The sequence below is a fragment of the Balaenoptera physalus genome (genome assembly GCF_965194825.1).
Source record: "Balaenoptera physalus genome assembly, chromosome: 13".
NCBI classification, from domain to species: domain Eukaryota; kingdom Metazoa; phylum Chordata; class Mammalia; order Artiodactyla; family Balaenopteridae; genus Balaenoptera; species Balaenoptera physalus.
Genome location: NC_138892.1, coordinates 78,228,127 through 78,247,653, shown reverse-complemented (window position 1 = coordinate 78,247,653; position 19,527 = coordinate 78,228,127). Strand labels below are relative to the sequence as shown.

General features: G+C 36.1%; 1 pseudogene across 1 annotated transcript; it reads right to left on the bottom strand.

Moving 5' to 3' along the window:
* Positions 1-4,576: 4,576 nt before the first annotated feature.
* On the bottom strand, positions 4,577-17,661 carry LOC309641172 (glyceraldehyde-3-phosphate dehydrogenase pseudogene; annotated as a pseudogene). Its single transcript has one exon. The product of its transcript is annotated as a glyceraldehyde-3-phosphate dehydrogenase pseudogene (transcript).
* Positions 17,662-19,527: the final 1,866 nt, after the last annotated feature.

Genomic DNA, 19,527 nt, shown 5'->3' with positions numbered 1-19,527 from the left:
AAGGATATATTGTACAGCACAGGAAATATAACCAGTATTTTACAACAACCATAAATGGAGTAAAATCTTTAAAAATTATGAATGTTGTACACCAGAAAGTTATATAATATTTTCAATCAACTATAGCTCAATACAGAGGGAAGGAAGGAAGGAAGGAAGGAAGGAAGGAAGGAAGGAAGGAAGGAAGGAAGGAAGGAAGGAAGAGAAAGAAGGAAGGAAGGAAGGAAAGAAAGAAAGAAAAGAAAGAAAGGAAGGAAGGAAGGAAGGAAGGAAAGAAGGAAGGAAGGAAGGAAGGAAGGAAGGAAGGAAGAGAAAGAAGGAAAGAAAGAAGGAAAGAAAGAAAAGAAAGAAAGAAAGAAAGAAAGAAAGAAAGAAAGAAAGAAAGAAAGAAAGAAAGAAAGAAAGGAAGAGAGAAAGAGAGACAGAAAGAAAGAGAGAGAAAGAAAGATATAAAAAAGAACCACAACAAGATGGTTAGGAGGGGCAGAGATGCAACATAGTCAAGACTCACATTCCTAGGTGGGTGTCCCACAAATGGGAGGATAATGATAATTGCAGAAGTTCTCCCAAGGAGCAGTGGGAGGTGGGGGAGAAAGTAGTTGAGCACACATTGGGATCCCCAGTCTGGGTATCCTGTGCTGGAAAGACGAGTCCTCAGAATGTTTCGCTTTGAATGCCAGCAGGCCTTACTTTCAGGACAGTCAAAGGGCTGAGAGAAATAGAGTCCACTTTTAAAGGATGCATACACAATTTCACATTCTTTGGGACCCAGAGCAGAAGCAGTAATTTGAAAGGATCCTGGGTCAGCCCCACCTGCTGATTTTGCAGAGAGGCAGGAGGCAACTGGAGATAACTTTAGGGACATAGACATTGGCAACAGCCATTTTGGGGACTCATTCTACCGCGAGGACTTAGTGCTGGCAAGCAACATTTTGGAATCCTCCTTGTAGCTTATTAGTTCCAGGACGCAGCCTCACCCACCAATGGGCTGATATCAGTCTTGGGACTCCTGGGTCTTGAAGCCAGAGATCCCAGGACCTAGATCTACCCACCATATTGGGCTGGCACTAGTCCACGGACTCTGTCTCACCCACCAGTGGACAGGAACCAGACCTGAGATCTGTGGACCCCAGTCTTAACCACCAGTAGCAGACACCAGACCCAGGACCACTGCAGCCCAACCAACCTGCCATATCAGTACACAGCCTACCCACAAGCAGGCCAACACCAGCTCTAGGACCCCAAGAATGTTGCAGCCAGAGACCCAGGAACAAACCTCCATTTCCCAGTGAGCCAGCACTAGCCCTGGGAAGCTCTGGGCCCCAGCCCCACCCTTCAGTAGGCCAATACCAGTTCCAAGACACATTGGCCCCCCAGCCAGCTATCCCAGGATCCAGCCCCATGCACCAGTGGGCCAACATCAATTCTGAGACACTGTGGACACCACAGCCAGTCATGTCAGGAACCAGTTTGACCCACCAGGACACCGACACTAGATCTGGGATCCCCAGCCCCACAACCACCCACTCCAGAACCTGGCTCCACCCACCAGTGAGCCAGCACTAACCCTAGGAACCCCCTGGGCCCCTGTAGCCATCAGCCTTGTGACTTGGCCCTGCCAACCAGCAACAACCAGTCCCACACAAGGTAGGGCCTAGTGACCAACCAGATCAGAGGCTAACCATGCCTATCTGACCACCCACAGTAGTCAGCCCGCCACAACAAAAGGACTCAAGCAGCCCAAACTGAGGGTATAAAGAGTGTAAAGCTTTGGTGGCCAGTGTGTTATGCATTGGTGGGACACATAGGATATAACCTGCAAAAAGCCACTTGTCCCAGGCTGAGAAACATAACCAATTTACCAAATACATAGACATAAAAATGACAAATTAGGCAAAATGAGTAGACTGAGGAATATGTTCCAAATAAAGGAACAAGATAAATCCCCAGAAGAACTAAGTGGAGGTAGGAAATCTACCCCATAAAGAGTCCAATGAAATGACTTAAAGATGTTCAAAGAACTTGGGGCCACAGTCTCTTCCTGTTCATGGTTCTTCTGCCATTGCTTGTTGCTGGAACTGCAGTGGCCATGAGGATGGCATCTATCAGCCATTTGGATGCTCTTCCAATAGTCACAGGTCCAAACCATTCAGATGCAATCCTAGTGGAGGATTACAGAGCTGGTGATATGATCTGTCCTAAATGTGGCCTGGTTGTAGTTGACCAGGTTATCTATGTGGGATCTGAGTGGAGAACTTTCAGCAATGATAAAACAACAAAAGATCCATCTCAAGTTGGGGATTCTCAGAATCCTCTTTTGAGTGGTGCAGAGTTGTCTACTTTAAAAAACAAAAACACACTTGAGAGAAGATTAAATGAACAGAGTAAGAAGTTGGAAGTTTTTCAACAAAGTGCTAGAAAGTACAAAGAAAAATCAAACAGAGATGAAGAATACAATAACTGAAATAAAAAAAATACAGGAAACTATATTTACTATCTTGTAATAACCTATTTTGGAAAAGAATCTGAATCAGTTTCACTGATTCACATTGCTGTACACCAGAAACTAACACAACATTGTAAATCAACTATACTTCAATTGAAATAATAATAATAATAGCAAACGAAAGTACCTAGAAGGAATCAACAATAGATTGGATGATACAGAGGAACAGATCAGCAAGCTGGAAGACAGAGTAGTGGAAATCACTGAAACTGAACAGAAAAAAAGAAAAAAGAAAAAAAAGAAATGAGGACCATTTAAGAGACCCTAGGAAAATATCAAGCCTACTAACATTCACATTATAGGAATCTCAAAAGGAGAAGAGAGAGAGAAAGGGGCAGGAAACATATTTGAAGAAAGAATAGCTGAAAACTTCGCTAACCTGGGAAAAGAAACAGACATCCAGGTCCAGAAATCACAGAGTCCTGAACTGGATTAACCCAAAGAGGGTCACACCAAGGAACGTTATAATTAAAAAGGCAAAAATTAAGGATAAAGAGAGAGTATTGAAAGCAGAATGGGAAAAGCAACAAGTTACGTAGAAGGGAACTCCCATAAGGCTATCAGCTAACTTTTCAGCAGAAAATCTGCAGGCACAACATATTTAAAGCAATGAAAGGGAAAAACCTACAACCAAGATACTCTACCTGGTAAAGCTTTCTTTCAGATTTGATGGAGATATCAAATGTTTTACAGACAAGTAAAAGCTAAAAGAGTTCAAAAACACCAAACCTGCTTTACAAGAAATGTTACAGGGACTTCTCTAAGTGAAAAAGAAAAGGCCACAACTAGAAACGTGAATATTATGGAAGGAAAAATCTCATCAGTAAAGAAAAATATACAATAAAGGCATAAATCAATTGCATATAAAGCTAGTAAGAGGGTTAAAAGACAAAAGTAGTAAAATCATCTATATGTAGGTAAGGGATACGCAAAACAAAAAGATGTCAGTAAATCAGTAAATGTTTGGTAGGGGAGTAAAAATTCAGCATCGTCAAAATGCATTTGGACTTTAGAGATTAGCAAATACATGCACCCCTGTGTTCATTGCAGCATTATTTACAAGAGTCAAGATATGGAAGCAATTCAAGTGCCCATTGATAGATAAATGAATAAAAAAGATGTGACATATATATATATATATATATATATATATATATATATATATATATATATATAATGGAATATTACTCAGCCATAGAAAGAATAAAATCTTTCCATTTGCAACAACATAGATGGACCTAGAGGATATTATACTAAGTGAAATAAGTCAGAGACAAAAACCACATGGTTTCACTTATATTTGGAATCTAAAAAACAAAACAAGTGAACAAACATAATAAAACAGACAGAAACAGAGTTATAGATACAGAGAACAAACACGTGGTTGCCATAGGGGAGGGGAGGTGGCAGAAGAAAGTAAATAGGTGAGGGAGATTAAGAGGTATTAATATAAACTTCCAGTTACAAAATAAATGAGTCATGGGTATGAAATATACAGTGTAGGGAACATAGCCAATATTTATGTAATTTCTGTATACTAATGTATCATAACTACACTTACTGTGTTGGCCATCTGAAATGTATAGAAATATGGAAGCTCTGTGTTGTATATCAGGAACTAACACAATCAATTATACTTCAAAAACAAACAGACTCAGAAAAAGAGAACAGATTTTTGGTTAACAGAGGTGGAGTGTGGGGAAATGGAAAATTGGATGAAGACAGTCAAAAGTACAAACTTCCAGTTATAAGAGAAATGAGTACTAGGGATGTAATGTACAACATGATAAATATAATTAACACTGCTGTATGTTATTTATGAAAATTGTTAAGAGAATAAATCCTGAATTCTCATCACAAGAAAAAAAAATTATATTTCTTTAATTTTGTATTTATATGAGATGATGGATATTCACTAAACCTATTGTGATAATCATTTCATGATGTATGTAAGTCAAATCATTATGCTATAGACCTTAAACTTACACAGTGCTGTACATAAATTATATCAATAAATTTATATCAATAAATTTATTATATCAATAAATAAATAAAACTGGAAGAAAAAACTAGTAAGTTGTGTGCTGGAGTAAATATACTGATAAGAGATCAGATCTATCAATCTATCCATCTATATAATATATATATATCTTTTGTTTATCAAACTTTACATTAATGTATTAAAGATTAGTACTTTTCACATTAGCTCATTCCACTATGTTTATTATAAATAATGCTAAAGTTAGAAAGTCTGCCCTTTTGTGTAACTGAGTTAACATCTCCAAACTCCACTCTTATTTGTTACATCGTATCTCACATTATTGTTAAAAGGGACTATAGACTATACAAGAAATCACTATGTAAATTTGAAAGAAAATAAAATTTTAATTATTGGTATGCTATGGATTATGACCATCAATTATTAGTTTAGGATTATTTTGATTTATTATTCTCAATGAATGGGCACTGTCACAATAACAAACTTCTTGAAACCTAGGACAGTATCAAGGGTTCGAAACTTGTTTGTTACTAATGTGGATGTCTTTGCATAACTACTATCCTCATTAAATCAATGTATTTCTGAAAAGTTATATACAAATTGAAATTTGAAAAATTGAAGTCTTCTTTAATTAAGCTAGGGTATTTGTTATATAAAGAAACTCTAACTCTGTTTTATTGTTGTAGTTGTTTTGTTTTCACAGAGTGAAATCATTACATAATTTGAAAAGTTATCCCCATGTTGTTTGTGTTGTAAATTTATGCTTTTTTAAATGTTTATTCTTAAGACTATATCAACAACAGTCTAAACATTTCACCTTTATTTTATTGTATAACCTTCACATGTTGGTGTTTAGAAATCCTCCTGTGATAGAAACAACTGATAGATTATTGGTGTCCTTGCTGGAAAAATGAAATTAGTTTATCAACGATGAAATAAATGCACGTATCCTACTAAAGTAGGAAAATTTATGGAAAATATTTTATTATTTGACTGATTTACAAAAATTACAGATTTTATTGGAAGTCTCATGAATGTGCCTTGTGAAACATAATGAAATACTTTTATTTCTCTTGAGAATAATCTTATATAATACATTTGTGTTCCTCTGAATTTGAGGGTAACAGCCCAAAGCTGTGTGCTATCAAAATGCAAATGTAACACTATATTGCCAGGAACCTACTCTCCCCAGCAGGAAATATAGAACACAATAATTTAATTCATGCTGGAAAATGATGTTTTCCATTAGCACATATTTACTTTCAAAAACAAAATAAAGTGTTGACTTGGAAGTAATTGGTCCTCTTCTTTTAGAAGTTTCAATTTTTCTTATTTAGGGGGCAAGTTCTTCCAAAATGTATATAAGAAATGGGTATATTTCTGTTAACTATATCAATTTTCACCAGATACAGTTTGATGTAAATTACCTTGAAAGATCAGTAAAGTGGGCATGACTGTGGACAACAAAACATGGAATATATAAACACTTTTGAGAACCAATGACTCTTAAAGAGCTGGTATGCCTCCCACTCGTCTTGGGCCTGGACTAATGTTGATGTCCTTGCAGAAAGTGATATATTAAAGCAGATTTCTGGCTACCATGGGAATTTAAATGGCCTATAATTAATAAACAAACAAATAAATAAATAAATTTATATTTCTCTATAGTTTTCTTCTGAAAATAGAATTTAAATGCACTGCTTCAAAATTCATGCTCTCATACATACTTTTGTACATACTTTCTCACAAGCTGCTATATCTAAATGGAATATTCTCCCTCCTCCCACACCCTTTGTTTTTGACATCTAACTAAACTATATTGTTCTTTATTTTAAGTCGGAGTATCTTTTGGGAAGCTCTCTCTAACACTAGGAATAAATGATTCTACACACTAAGCTATTAGTGTTCCCATTTTCACAATGTGTTTTCAGATTTGTTCTTATACATTAATAAATCTCTCAAAGCAGAGATGTAATTATACTTTCTAAATAAGGCAATAAATTTGTGGTCATACTTAAAACTGTCATAAATCACTAAAGCTAAATTTTATTCTTCAAAATAAATGAATAATGTAAATTTGTGTGGCTGTGCCCTTGATTTAGTAGCAAGGAATTTTTTAATCACTCATTTGCTAATCAAAGATGTATTATAATCTTTGACAGAGTATCCCTGCGTTCATTATTTTAACGACAGGATATATTTTAATGAAATATTGTTTAAGATGGCTGTGCAATCAACAAATAGTTATTAAATATTTACTGGGAGCATGTCAAGCACAAGAACTATTACTCAAACTTTGCTAAACTACCTGTTTTCTAGACTGAATTAGTTATAGATTCTTGGGCAAATGTCCTTGCACAGAGTTGGGCAAATGACTTCACAATGTTTCCTAGAACACAATCTATTCCCATCTCTTCAAGTAGTCCCTGATGACTTTATTTATTTATTTTTGACTGGGTACTGTGCACTTTATTGATGGCAAGTGGTAAGGTAGTGTTTCCTAAGTCCTTCTTCTTCTTCAGGGGTCTGGGATGGAAACTGTGTCAAGAACTGGAGATCCTCAGTGTGTTGGGGAATTGAGTTGGGGCAAAGACTCCCCAGCAGTAAGCACCTCTTTATTCCTCTCCTGTTCTCGCTGGGGCTGGTGTTCCAGGGGACTCACTCCTTGGAGGTCATGTGGACCGTAAGGTCCACCACTTTATTGCTGTAGCCAAATACATTGTCATAAAATGAGTTTGACAAAGTGGTCATTGAAGGCAATACCAGTCCCAAAAACAAAGGTGGGAGAGTGGGTGTCACCTTTAAAGTCGCAAGAAACAACCTAGTCCTCAGTGTAGCCCAGGATATCCTTTAGGGGTTCCTCTAATGCCTGCTTCACCACCTTCTTGATGTCATCATATTTAGCAGCTTTCTGCACACTGCAGAGCAGATCCAGCACTGAAATATTAGGGGAAGGGACACAGAAGGCCATGCCAGTGAGCTTCCCAGTCAGCTCAGGAAGACCTTACCCACAGCCTTAGAAACACCAATAGAAGCAAGGATGATGTTCTGGGCTTCCCCATGGTCATGATGCCACAGTTTCTCAGAGGTACCATCTTCATTCTTCTGGGAAGCAGTGATGGCAAGGACTGTGATCATGCATCCCTCCACAATGCCAAAGTTGTCATAAATGACCTTGACCAAGAGGGCCAAGGAGTTTGTGGTGCAGGAGGCATTGTTGACAATCTTGAGAGAGCTGTCATACTTCCCATGACAATTTCCCAGACCAATTTCATCACAAACATGAGGGCATTAGCAGAAGAAGCAGAGGTGATGACCTTTAGGTTTAACGTGAGCCCTAGTCTTCTCCAAGCTAGTGAAGACACCAGTGGACTCTACAACATAATCAGCACCAGAATCACTTCATTTGATGTTGGCAGAATCTTGCTCTTGGAAGATGGAGGTTATCTTTCCATTGAAGACATGCTTCCAGTTCTCAGCCTTGACTCTACCACTGAAATTGCCATGGGTGGAAGCATACTGGAAGATGTAGAATATGTAGTTGAGGTAATGAAGGGGCCACGGATGGCAAACAATATTCACTTTGCCAGAGTTAAAAGTGCCCTGGTGACCAGGTGCCCTATTGGTCAAATCCATTTACTCCAACATTCATCATTGTGTCTCAGGGTCATGGCTTGACATGCAGAAAGATGTGGCTGCCTGTTAAAAAGAGCAGCACATAGAGCCTCAATCACTTTAACTACTTTTCTCCTTCTCAAACAAACTTAAGTGATATTATATCCTATGATAAATCCGTTATCTTTTATTTATTCATTCATCCATTCACAGAACATGTTACCTGCTATCTAGTATTTACTTGATAATTTTTTTAACTGATAAATAATTTTAGCAACACGGTAAGTGCACTATATTACATAGCTTTACAGCAATATCAACCTCAAACACATTTATTTTTCATTCATATTACCCGTAGGTAGTTGTGGTTTGGCTACTGTGACTCTCATTATTCTCATTATTCCCAGTAGTTACATTCTACAAAGTCACCATGAATGCCGAGTTAGCACTTACTGAACTATTGTTTCAAGGGGACCTGCAGGCCTCTGGTCACAGCATTTTTGACAACCAAAATGCCATTTGAGTTATGTATGTTTGCCAAAATCCTTGTAAAATAAGTCAGTGTCACCATCATTGGAAATCTGCTCTTCCACATAGCCTTCTCCTATATAAGAGTTAGCAGGTATTTTTTTTTAAGTGTTTGCACATCCTCCTGACCTGCAGAACCTTCGTCATCTGCAAGATTATTTTTCATGCTGTATGTCCTTTTGAAAAGTATGAGCTATAATATCTATTTTTAGAGGCAACAGCCCTTTCCTTCTGAATAAAAAATACCCAGAGATTCAGTGACCTAGAGAAACTTGTTCTCTAAAACAGAAGTGCAATTGAGAGGTTTAATGAATTGATGAATTATTGGTGCCCTTAAACTATCTCAGTAGATTCACTGTCCTAAGGTAGCATAATTATAGAGGTCTTCCTGGGACGGAGGGAAGAATAGGTGAGTTTATGTTATCTCAGGCTATAAATAGTAGCTGGGACTTCCCTGGCAGTCCAGTGGTTAAGACTCCACATTTCCACTGCAGGGGGTGAAGGTTCGATCCCTGGTCGGAGAACTAAGATCCCACATGCCATGCTCTGTGGCCAAAAAACTTTTTAAAAATTAGCTAATTTTAGTTGAAACGATACCATTGGTATTCATGGGATATTTAGGTTTTCAATGCTGCCCTGGTAATCTATTTATTGTTGATATCACTGTTATAAACTTTTTCTGATATCTTAATACAAGCCAATAGTAAGTTGAAAGCCATTAGGTTTTTTACTGATTGTTTATACCAGGGATTGTCAAATTATTGTCAACTGAAATAAAAGCACACAGAATGAGAGCTGTGAGTTTCAATTTTATGTGAGGACTTCCTTAGGACTATAGCCCAGGAGACAGCCTCTCAGATAGCTCTGAGGAATCTCTCTGAAAGGGTGAAAGGGGAGGTAAGCATATATGTGATTTTGGAGAAGAGGTATGTGCAATAAAGCACACATTTTTGTAGAAAGTTACTACTGTCACGAGGCACAGATATCTTAGTTAATGATTTTAAGATGCAAGAAATTGGTTCATAAAATTTTCTCCTGAAAACATGTAACTATCTGAAGGCCTGTTCTACAAGTTTTCCCAGAGCACAGAGTGCCTCATTCCTGATCTGCACTCTGAACTCTTTCAGGGTGTTTTGAAAGTCAGCAACTGTGGTGGCTAGTGACTTAATTCTTGCAGAACTGGATGGCAAGTGACATTCTTTGTTAGCAGTGCCCCCTCATGGTCAAAAACTCAACAATGGTTTGAAAGATATTACATGACCATTAGTCCCATTGTACTAGGAATGCTCATTCTTAGGCCAGGATTTTGTTGATAGGCTACTCAATGTGCTCTTACCAGAGTAGGCCCTATTAATTGATAGCCAAAAGTTCCTGGACCACCTGTCTTATTTGTCTGTTATGGTCGAGGAGAAGATTCCCTCTGGTTGCTTCTTCCCATATATAGACTTACACTGTTACAATCATTGATCTCATTTGGAACTATATATTTGGTCAATAATTTCAAGCCACCTAGTCACCATTATTTTTATTGGCAGCCTAGTCACATGTTTGGCACTTCAAGAAACAACAATCTTGTAAAATAGGCAGAATATAAGTACTATAGCTAGCATTAATAATAGGATTATAAGTAAATATTTAAGCCAAGAATTTCCATTAGGTACGGCCGAGTATACCTCAAACTCATCTGGCCCTCTCTGTTATCGCTATCTTAAAAGTAATTATATATTGATATTGTTCATAAGGCACCCAGCCCAATTTCTTAGTGTTATTACATTTAATTTCTTAATGTTACTAGGTTGATTATCCTTAGTATGATTTAATTGTTCCCAACATAAGGGCCTTTAAACTTAAATGACCTGGTATTAGCTATATGAATCCAACCCCAAGTTGAGGGAGGTTATATTCTTTAACCAAAATTTAGCTCATTGTTCTGATTGAGCTTGAGTAACTTTAAAAGAAAATTCATATTTATGGCATGGTCAGCGCAAGTATGATTCATTGGCTAAGTGAGGGGGTCTCATCTAGTAATATCAGTAGTGGCCTAAACAGAACTGTAACTTCTTTAGTCTAGGATAAATTTCCTAAGACCATCCAGTTAGAGTCTTAAAGAGGAGAAATCCACAAAGGTAGAGAGGTAATGACCATAAACCCAACTACTGAATTAATTTTTAAACTCTCATAGAATTTGTGCCCATGATAGAAAAACATTGATTTTCTTGCAAAAGTCCAAGATATTAAAAAAAATTAATAATCATACAGTTCAGTTCCGGCATCATGGCAGGTCTGTTTACTTCTGATGTTTTCTTCTTCTTGTCCTGGTGTGAGTGTAGTTTCTCCTCTGAGCATTGTTTTAAGGTGAGTTTGAGGTCAGCAGTCCTCTCTATAGACCAGTCCAGTGCAGCACCCTTTCTAAGTGGTAAATATGAATCTAAAAGTCAATTTCCTTCAGTTCCTCTGTGCATGAGCTGGTTAAGAGTACCTGATAAGTTTCCTTCCATCTACATTGAAGATAGTCCTTTAAATGATGCTTTTTCCAGTATGCATAATATCCTAATTGTAGGTCATGGGGCATCTGATCTTCATTCAAGGTAGATTACTGTGATAAGCTTCAGAAACAAACCCAGAGTGTCCTTTTAATAATTCAATTAAAATTTACAATAATGTAACATAATAACAAGGAGCTATCTAGGAAGTGAGTTTTAGGCAGTAAATACAGACCTCAGTTAACAACTAGAATTTAATATTCACTGAAACATAATTTTTCTCTCTAAAATTACCTTCATTTCTATCAAATACAGCCAAATTAAGACTAATTTGTTTGCAGAAATAAATGTGGCTTCAATAAAGTTGGCCTGATTATTTACATAAGTATAATTGAACATATAAGAATTTTTAAAATTGGCTTTGCTGGAAATTTTATAAGGAATCTCAGATTGAATTTTTAAAAGGCCTCTCAAGGCCAGAAGGCCACAGCAAGGACTTGCCATCAGATCCCACCTGTGATATCTAAAGATTTGGATGAGTTCCTCTCTTCTCTAGGTCCAAAAGTATCTTTAGATTCCTGCACCTGTTAGGAGTCTGCTTTCTGGTAACCTGAAAGTTTCCAATTTCTCTTCCAATTAGGTAGAGAGAAAAGTTAAATATTTCAATTCTGCTTACCAAATTGCTGTATGTCATAATTAGCTTCAGGAAGAAGGTTTCCTTACATCTGGAAAACACAGATTAAAAGCCAGTAGTATTTCAAACCAAAAAAAAGAAAACATAAAATTTATAAACAAATTCATCAGTTCACTCAGTCCTATGTAACTGATACTTGAACTTTTGTTAACAGTTGTATGAAGCCACCAAGATTTCCATTAGAATTCTTTAATTTCTTACCCAGTTTAGTGGTATGACCTGAAGTTGATCAGAAACCTGTACTTGTCAAAAAGTTCTGTCGATATATCTTCTTGAAGATAAAGCATTTTTTCAAAGGCATCGGAGTAAAACAATAACTGTCTATGAATGACAAAAGACTTAAAATGACTTAAAAGGTAAAGAAAGTTTACAACCTGTAAAAAAAAGCAAATCAATATTCTAGGAAATCTTTGTCCTCTTAACAGAGAGAAAACCCAATTCAGGTTTTGCACCACTTTACTTTTAATGTTGAAATTAATTTGCTCAAATTTATTTTAATCTTAGTCCTGACCACACATAGAATTCCTCTCTAAAGATTTTTTTTTCTCACAAATCTTTGACAACATTCTATATCCATATTAATTTGTCCCTTATTTTCTTTCCCATTTAGAAATAACTTGCTTTAGGACAAAATTACTTTCTTTATCCTTAACAAAATGCATTTCTATTTCTTATACCTTCTTTTTTTCTTGAATACAAAAATATTTTGCTTATTAGCTTAGTAGTTTTAATTACATATATTAGTTAGAACTCTCAGCTCTTTAAAAAAACATAACTTCTAGTGACAACTAAGAAGTAAGCAATTATGACCTGTCTTTTACATTAGCATTCTGTAGATTGGCAAACTTACAAATACTACTTATAATTTCTAAAAAGCATGTGCTTTCTTAAAGAAAATGTCTTGATGTGGCACCAAACATATTTATTAATAGTCCTAAATATATTTAGTTTCCCTGTAAAAGGAAGCCTATGTTCAGTAATTAATGTTCCCTATCTTATTTTATTTGGGAATGAACTAGATATTTAATAAACTGCCATCATTTAACTTAATTTATCAAAACTCTAAAGTTTCACATTACCAAATATCTGGAGAGACTATTTTTTAAGTAGACATTCCTAAAACATAATTATTCCTAAAGAGTTTACCTAAAAGCCATATCTCATCTACATTTAATTTGTTTATAAAATTTTTATCATTCCAAGTTATTTTTCTTGCTGACAAAATTTACGACTTCTTATTTGACTTCTAGTAAACCTAGGTACAATTAAAGTATTATACTTAATGCTGACGACTTTAAAGACATGTCTGTATTAATTAAACCAACAAACTTAAACTAAATTTCATACCAAATGATAATTTAATACTATATATTTCCCAGATCATTTGAACCTGAAATTCATTTAGGCTAGTTTCTTTTATATTTCTGGGAATTTATATAAGCACTTGATTTCTTTTAAGTCAATTAAATAGAACTCATTTACAAGTTAATTTTAGTAATACCATCCAGAGGTTGAGATATACCATATCTATAAAGTACACACAGATATATAGACAGACACAACTAGAGATCTCATAGTTTCATTTTTAAAACTTAGTCATGAATCAGGTATTATAATACAGAACTCACTAGTTTTATAAATAGCAGTTAGAATAAGCTAAGGGTAAAAAGGTCTCTTTTCCCTTTTTTTCTCTCAGTCTCAGGAATTGGATATGGTCTAGATAAGAGTAAGATAAGCTCCTGAGAGTCCTGATAGAACACTTACATCTCAAAGACACATGGAGATAAAAGCAAGCTCCTCCTAGAAGGACCCTTTGGATCAGAATTATGAAAACATTTTTTATCAAGCCAGCTTTCTCTAACTTAAGTGTGTATGCAATAAAAGACCCCCATCTCAGCTAATTTCAGGAGGATATTTCCTTTAATTCCCAAGTAAGTACTTGTAAGTATAATTTTTGTACATACATAAATGGGCTTGGGTGTTAGTTGGAAGGTGGCTTTCCCATGTCCCTCATTTAGAAAAGACATTAAGCCAGCCTCCCACCTAATCACCCAGTCCAGACCTCTCAGTGCCTTTCAACTGAGCAAATCACAGTGTCTTTCAACTAGGCTTCCCCCAGGATCTTTCAACTGTGGGGGTCAGGTACCTGTTATACACTGCCAAATAAAATCATCACCAATAATCAGGAAATACAAGAACCAGGAGATGCTTAATAAAATTCTTCTGGACTCATGAGTAGGCAGATGGGTATAAGGGGCCCTGCTGTTACCAAGGCTCCAGATCCTCGTAGAGTTCAGGTGAAAGAGAATAGTCTGCACTGGGTCCATTCATGGTTGCCAGAAATGTCAGTCAACTGAAATAAAAACACACAAAGTGATAGCTGTGAGTTTCAGTTTTATTTGGGGACTTACTGAAAACTAATAGCCTAAGAGACAGACTCTCGGATAGCTCTGAGGAATTGCTCTGAAGAGGTAAGGGGGAAGGTCAGCATATATGTGATTTTGGAGAAGAGGTATATGCAATCAAGCACACATCTCCATAGAAGGCTACGGCTGTCACAAGGCACAGATATCTTAGTTCATGCTTTTAATGCTTTTCTAAGTATGGGAAGATGCAAGAAATTGGTTCATAAAATTTTCTTCTGAAAACATCTAACTATCTGAAGGCCTGTTCTGCCAGTTTTCCCAGAGCACAGAGTGCCTCATTCCTGATCTCCACTCTGAATTTCTTTCAGGGTGTGTTCAAGGTCAACAAATGCAGTGGCTATTGACTTAATTCTTGTAGAACCAGATGGTCAGTGACATTCTTTAGTTGGCATTTTAATCTGTGAAACAAATGCTGCCTGACACTTGTTTTATAGATAAATTTTTACTGAATACAGCCATGCTTTTTTCTTTAAGTATTGTCTGTGGCTGCTCTCACACTACAACGGCAGAGTTGAGTAGTTACGAAAGAGACCATATGTCCCACAACATTGAAAATAGTTACTATCTGGATCTTCAAAAAATGTCTGTCTGTCAACCTCTGCCTTATACTCATGGAAGGCATGTCAAAAAAAAAAAAAAAAAAAGAGACAACTAATAGTGAAACTGAGAACAACCAGGTTGGAAAACTAATATCTTTCCACAAAAATTCTCATATTTCCAGAGCTTCTTGTTTAGCTCAGTGGCACTGAATGTAAACTGATTACAAAGTTGCACAAGCAATTGGCACAAACACTTTTGTGATAGTAGAACATTTTACATTACGGAAAAAGTGTAATATTTTAATAACAATGTTATATTTTATATAAGATTGAGAAATAATATGTTTATGAATATGTTAAGTTGAAGCAAAATATTTTGATCAACCATTTAGCATGTTAATTATCTTTAATTCAACTATTTGAGTTTGACCAATTAGCCAAAGTGACTATCTGGCTATGAAGTGGCTATCTGGGAGACAGGCACGTATGCTCATAAAGAATTATGCATAGACCTATACACTTCAAAGGAATGAATTTCATTGTGCATAAATTATATCTCAATAAACCTGATTTATTTTCAAAAAAAGATTCTATATTTGCATAGATTTTTAGATTGTAGTAATTAACGTAAGTCTTATAAAACAGTTCATTGATTGCCAGTATTATTGCTGTTAAATTAAGTGAATAGTTGGGACTGACATAACTGGCCCCATGGCATTAGAAGTCCAGAATAATGATCCATTAAAAAAAGAATCCTGCCTTAAAAGCTGGTTACAATGTTTGCCCAATGTATTGTAAGAATAGCACCGTATCTGCTTGTGAATCAGACATACATGAAAGTGCTGGCCAGGATACCAAATGGCAGAGAGAAGGAACTCCATCAATCTGCAAACAGATTTTATGGCTGCTTCTGCCTCATTAGAGCTAGTAGATGTCCATTTTCTGAGAAATTTGGTCAGAGCTTGCTTTCACTGCAATGAACCATCTGATGATGAGTTTGCAGAGGTGCAGAACTAGAACTCTCACCAGCCTCGCCCTACAATTGCAGAGTACCTATATACATGACAGAAAAAAATTCTGCTACTCACCGAAAAGCCAAATTAATTTAGGCTAGGTTTATAAATAAACTTTTACTCACAGAGCACTAAATTATCAGAAATAAAAGAAAGGGAAAATTTTAGACTGAGTGTTGAACATTATATTAAATGATGTTGGACAGATGGAAACACTGTATTTAGATATCTATTACATTAAATTTCTTGATTTACCAGGTTGAAAACAAGTCACCTTATGTATCTTCTGGACATAGCACAAAATTTTTGTTTTTTTTAAATTTTTGAGTAAATAATCATTTGCCACAATGTAATAGAGTGTTTCTCAAGCTACATATGATGAAAATCCGTTTTTAAAAGGATCCCAATCCATCATGAATTGACAATTTTATAAAATACAATAAAAATGAAAAACTAGAAAACTGAAATGAAAGAAAAAAAGACACATGTCTTCTTTTTCAGTACTAAATTCCACAGACATACAATTACTCTATGACACTGCTATAAAATTTCTAAAAATTTATTTTTATTTCTGTACTTATCTGGTCATAATCCAGTTGTATGGAGATCCAGATAGGCATCAGTTGATAGACCATATTTTTAAGTACAAAGAGTTTTTCAAAATAAAATAAATTCAAAGGCTTATAAATTTTCCTTTAAAATGGGCACTATCCTTACCAACCTGATTCCTGTTCCTCTAATTTAACCATCTTCCATTCTTCAAGCTGCTCCTTTTGACATTTAGCTCTATAAACTGAAATAACATGCTTATATTACTACTTCTTGATTTTTCAATATTAGACATTCTCAGTTGACTTCATACTATGAAATATGAGGATATAGTTTACTTGCATCCTTCACTTATATATTCTTCCCACATCCTCCAAGTAGAGATCTATCAGAATCTTTGCTTAAATTTATGGAACTGTTTAAAAGTAAGACTCTGACTGATGTACTGAAAAGAGGATGACAACAAATATCAAAAACTAAAAGCATAATGAACTACTTTGTACAGTAAAAATGTCAATTCTTTCCCCAAAATAGCTGAATAGATTCAATACAATACTAATTAAAAAAGCAGCTGGCTTTTAAAAATATTTATTTATTTGTTTGTTTGTTTATTTTTCGCTGCGTTGGGTCTTCATTGCTGCGCATGGGTTATTCTTCCTTGTAGTGCACGGGTTTCTCATTGCGGTGGCTTCTCTTGTTGCAGAGCACGGGTTCTAGGCACGTGGGTTTCAGTTGTTGTGGCACGTGGGCTCAGTAGCTGTGGCTCATGACTCTAGAGCACAGGCTCAGTAGTTGTGGTGCACAGGCTTAGCTGTTCTGCAGCATGTGGGATCTTTCCGGGTCAGGGCTCTAACCCGTGTCCCCTGCATTGGCAGGTGGATTCTTAACAACTGCACCACCAGGGAAGTCTCCAGCAACTGGCTTTTTGTGGGAATTAATAAAATATAAATGGATATGTAATATCCAAGAGTATTCAATATATTCTCAAAAAAGAATATAGTGGGAAAAAAATGCTCTACCAGTTACTAAGATATATTTTAAAAATGTAGTAAAATAGTGTAATATTACAATGACAGACAAATACAGCAATGGAATAGAGAGTTTAGAAACAGACACATGCAAGTATGGACCTTTCTTTTCTTCATTTGACATAAGTGTCACTGTAGAGAAGTGGCAATAAAATGGCCTTTTATTTTTATTTATTAACATCTTTATTGGAGTATAATTGCTTTACAATGTTGTGTTAGTTTCTGCTGTATAACAAAGTGAATCAGCTATATGTATACATGTATCACCATATCTCCTCCCTCTTGTGTCTCCCTCCCACCCTCCCTATCCCATCCCTCTAGGTGGTCAAAAAACACGGAACTGATCTCCCTGTGCTATGCGGCTGCTTCCCACTAGCTATCTATTTTACATAAAATGGCCTTTTAAAATGGTGCTAGGACAATTGTTTATTTTTATGGTAACCAACTAGGTTCATATCTTGCATAATGCACTAGAATCCATTATAGGTGGATTGTAGATCTAAGTTTGAAAGGTAAATAATTGAGATTCCATAAAATATTATAGAAGACCTGACCTCAGAGTATATGGAAACTGCATAAATGGAAATTACTACAAAGGAAAAGACTGCTAAATCTGAATACATAAATTTAGTAGTTTTGGGACTTCCCTGGTGGTGCAGTGGTTAAGACTCCATGCTCCCAATGCAGCGAGCCCAAGTTTGATCCCTGGTCAGGGAACTAGATCCCACATGCTGCAACTAAGAGTTCTCATGCCACAACTAAGACTTGGTGCAACCAAATATATAAACAAATACAGTATTTTTTTAAAAAATTTAGTAGTTTTCACTATTTTTATAAGCAGTGAAAAAAGTCACAGAGAGTGAGAAAAGACATTTTCAAAACATAAAAACAACAAAGGGTTCACTATAAATAAAAAATTAAAAGACACACAACTTAGAAAAATGGACAATTGACTTGAGTAAATCTTCATAAATAAGAATATTCAAATGACCAATAAACATATGCAAACATACTCACTTTCATTAGTCATTAGAGAAATGTAAATTTAAACTGCAATGAGATATCATTACATATGCATCACTTGGTAAAATTTTAAAAATACCAAGTTTTGACAAGACTATGAAATAAGAAAAGCTCTTAAATACTGCTTAAAGAAGTATAAATTGGTACGACTACTTTAGAGAACACTTTTTCAATATTTAAACTATAAAATATGCAGATTTATGAACCTGCAATTACAATCCTAGTAGAGGTCTGCTTTTACCTTGTGCTAAGTATTGGACCATGGGTGTCAAAGGTTTTCTTTCAATATTCCTGCTCTACCCTCAACTTTCAGCAGTCTTTGCAAGCCTGCACTTCAGAGGCTTCTCTCTCCATGCCTTTGCCCCATTGCAGCAGCAGACTGCTTTGTCACTCAGTGCTAGTCTCATGGGGGAAGTGAGGAGGTAGGTTTAGTGTTCCCGATCCATCTTCAGTGTTAAGCAGGCCCTGTATATCCAGGCCTTATGGGTGAGCTTTCACATTGTTCCTGTTCCTCCATGTTATGGTAGCCTTGTATCTGTGGCAGCCCTCAAGGAGAGGAGAGTTTCCTGCCTCTCCCCTAGTGGCAACAGACCTCTTCTTTGAATTAGTGCAGGATATTGGTCCCAAAGTCCTTCTTCCCCCTCCATCAGTAACAGGTTTTTTCTTTTCTCCCTTTCCCAGAAGCAATGGAACTTTGCCTGGGTTCTGGAATGCAAACATCTCCTCACCTTCCCCCTGAGGACTAAGGCTTTCACTTCACTCTATTGAAGCGTCCAGGAAAGTGTGTGATATTTTTTGTTTGTCCCCAATGGCAGCCAATCAACTTCTGCACACATGCATTTCTGTCAAGCTCTCTCCAGTCTCTCACCTGTCCCCAATATTTCTTGCATGATGATATGATTATTGTAAGATATCTTCAAAACAAAAATAATAATAATGAATTAGTATTGAAAATAATGAAATTTAAAAACTACAAACACAGCCATCCTGAGTGACAGTCTTGTTAGGCATATATTTGAGTGCTAATCAATAAACAGGGCTAAAACATTACTGGAATCAATTTAGGAAAGGTAACAAATTGGTCCTGATTTTGCTGAAGTTGTCAGCACCCTCTAGTGGAAAGA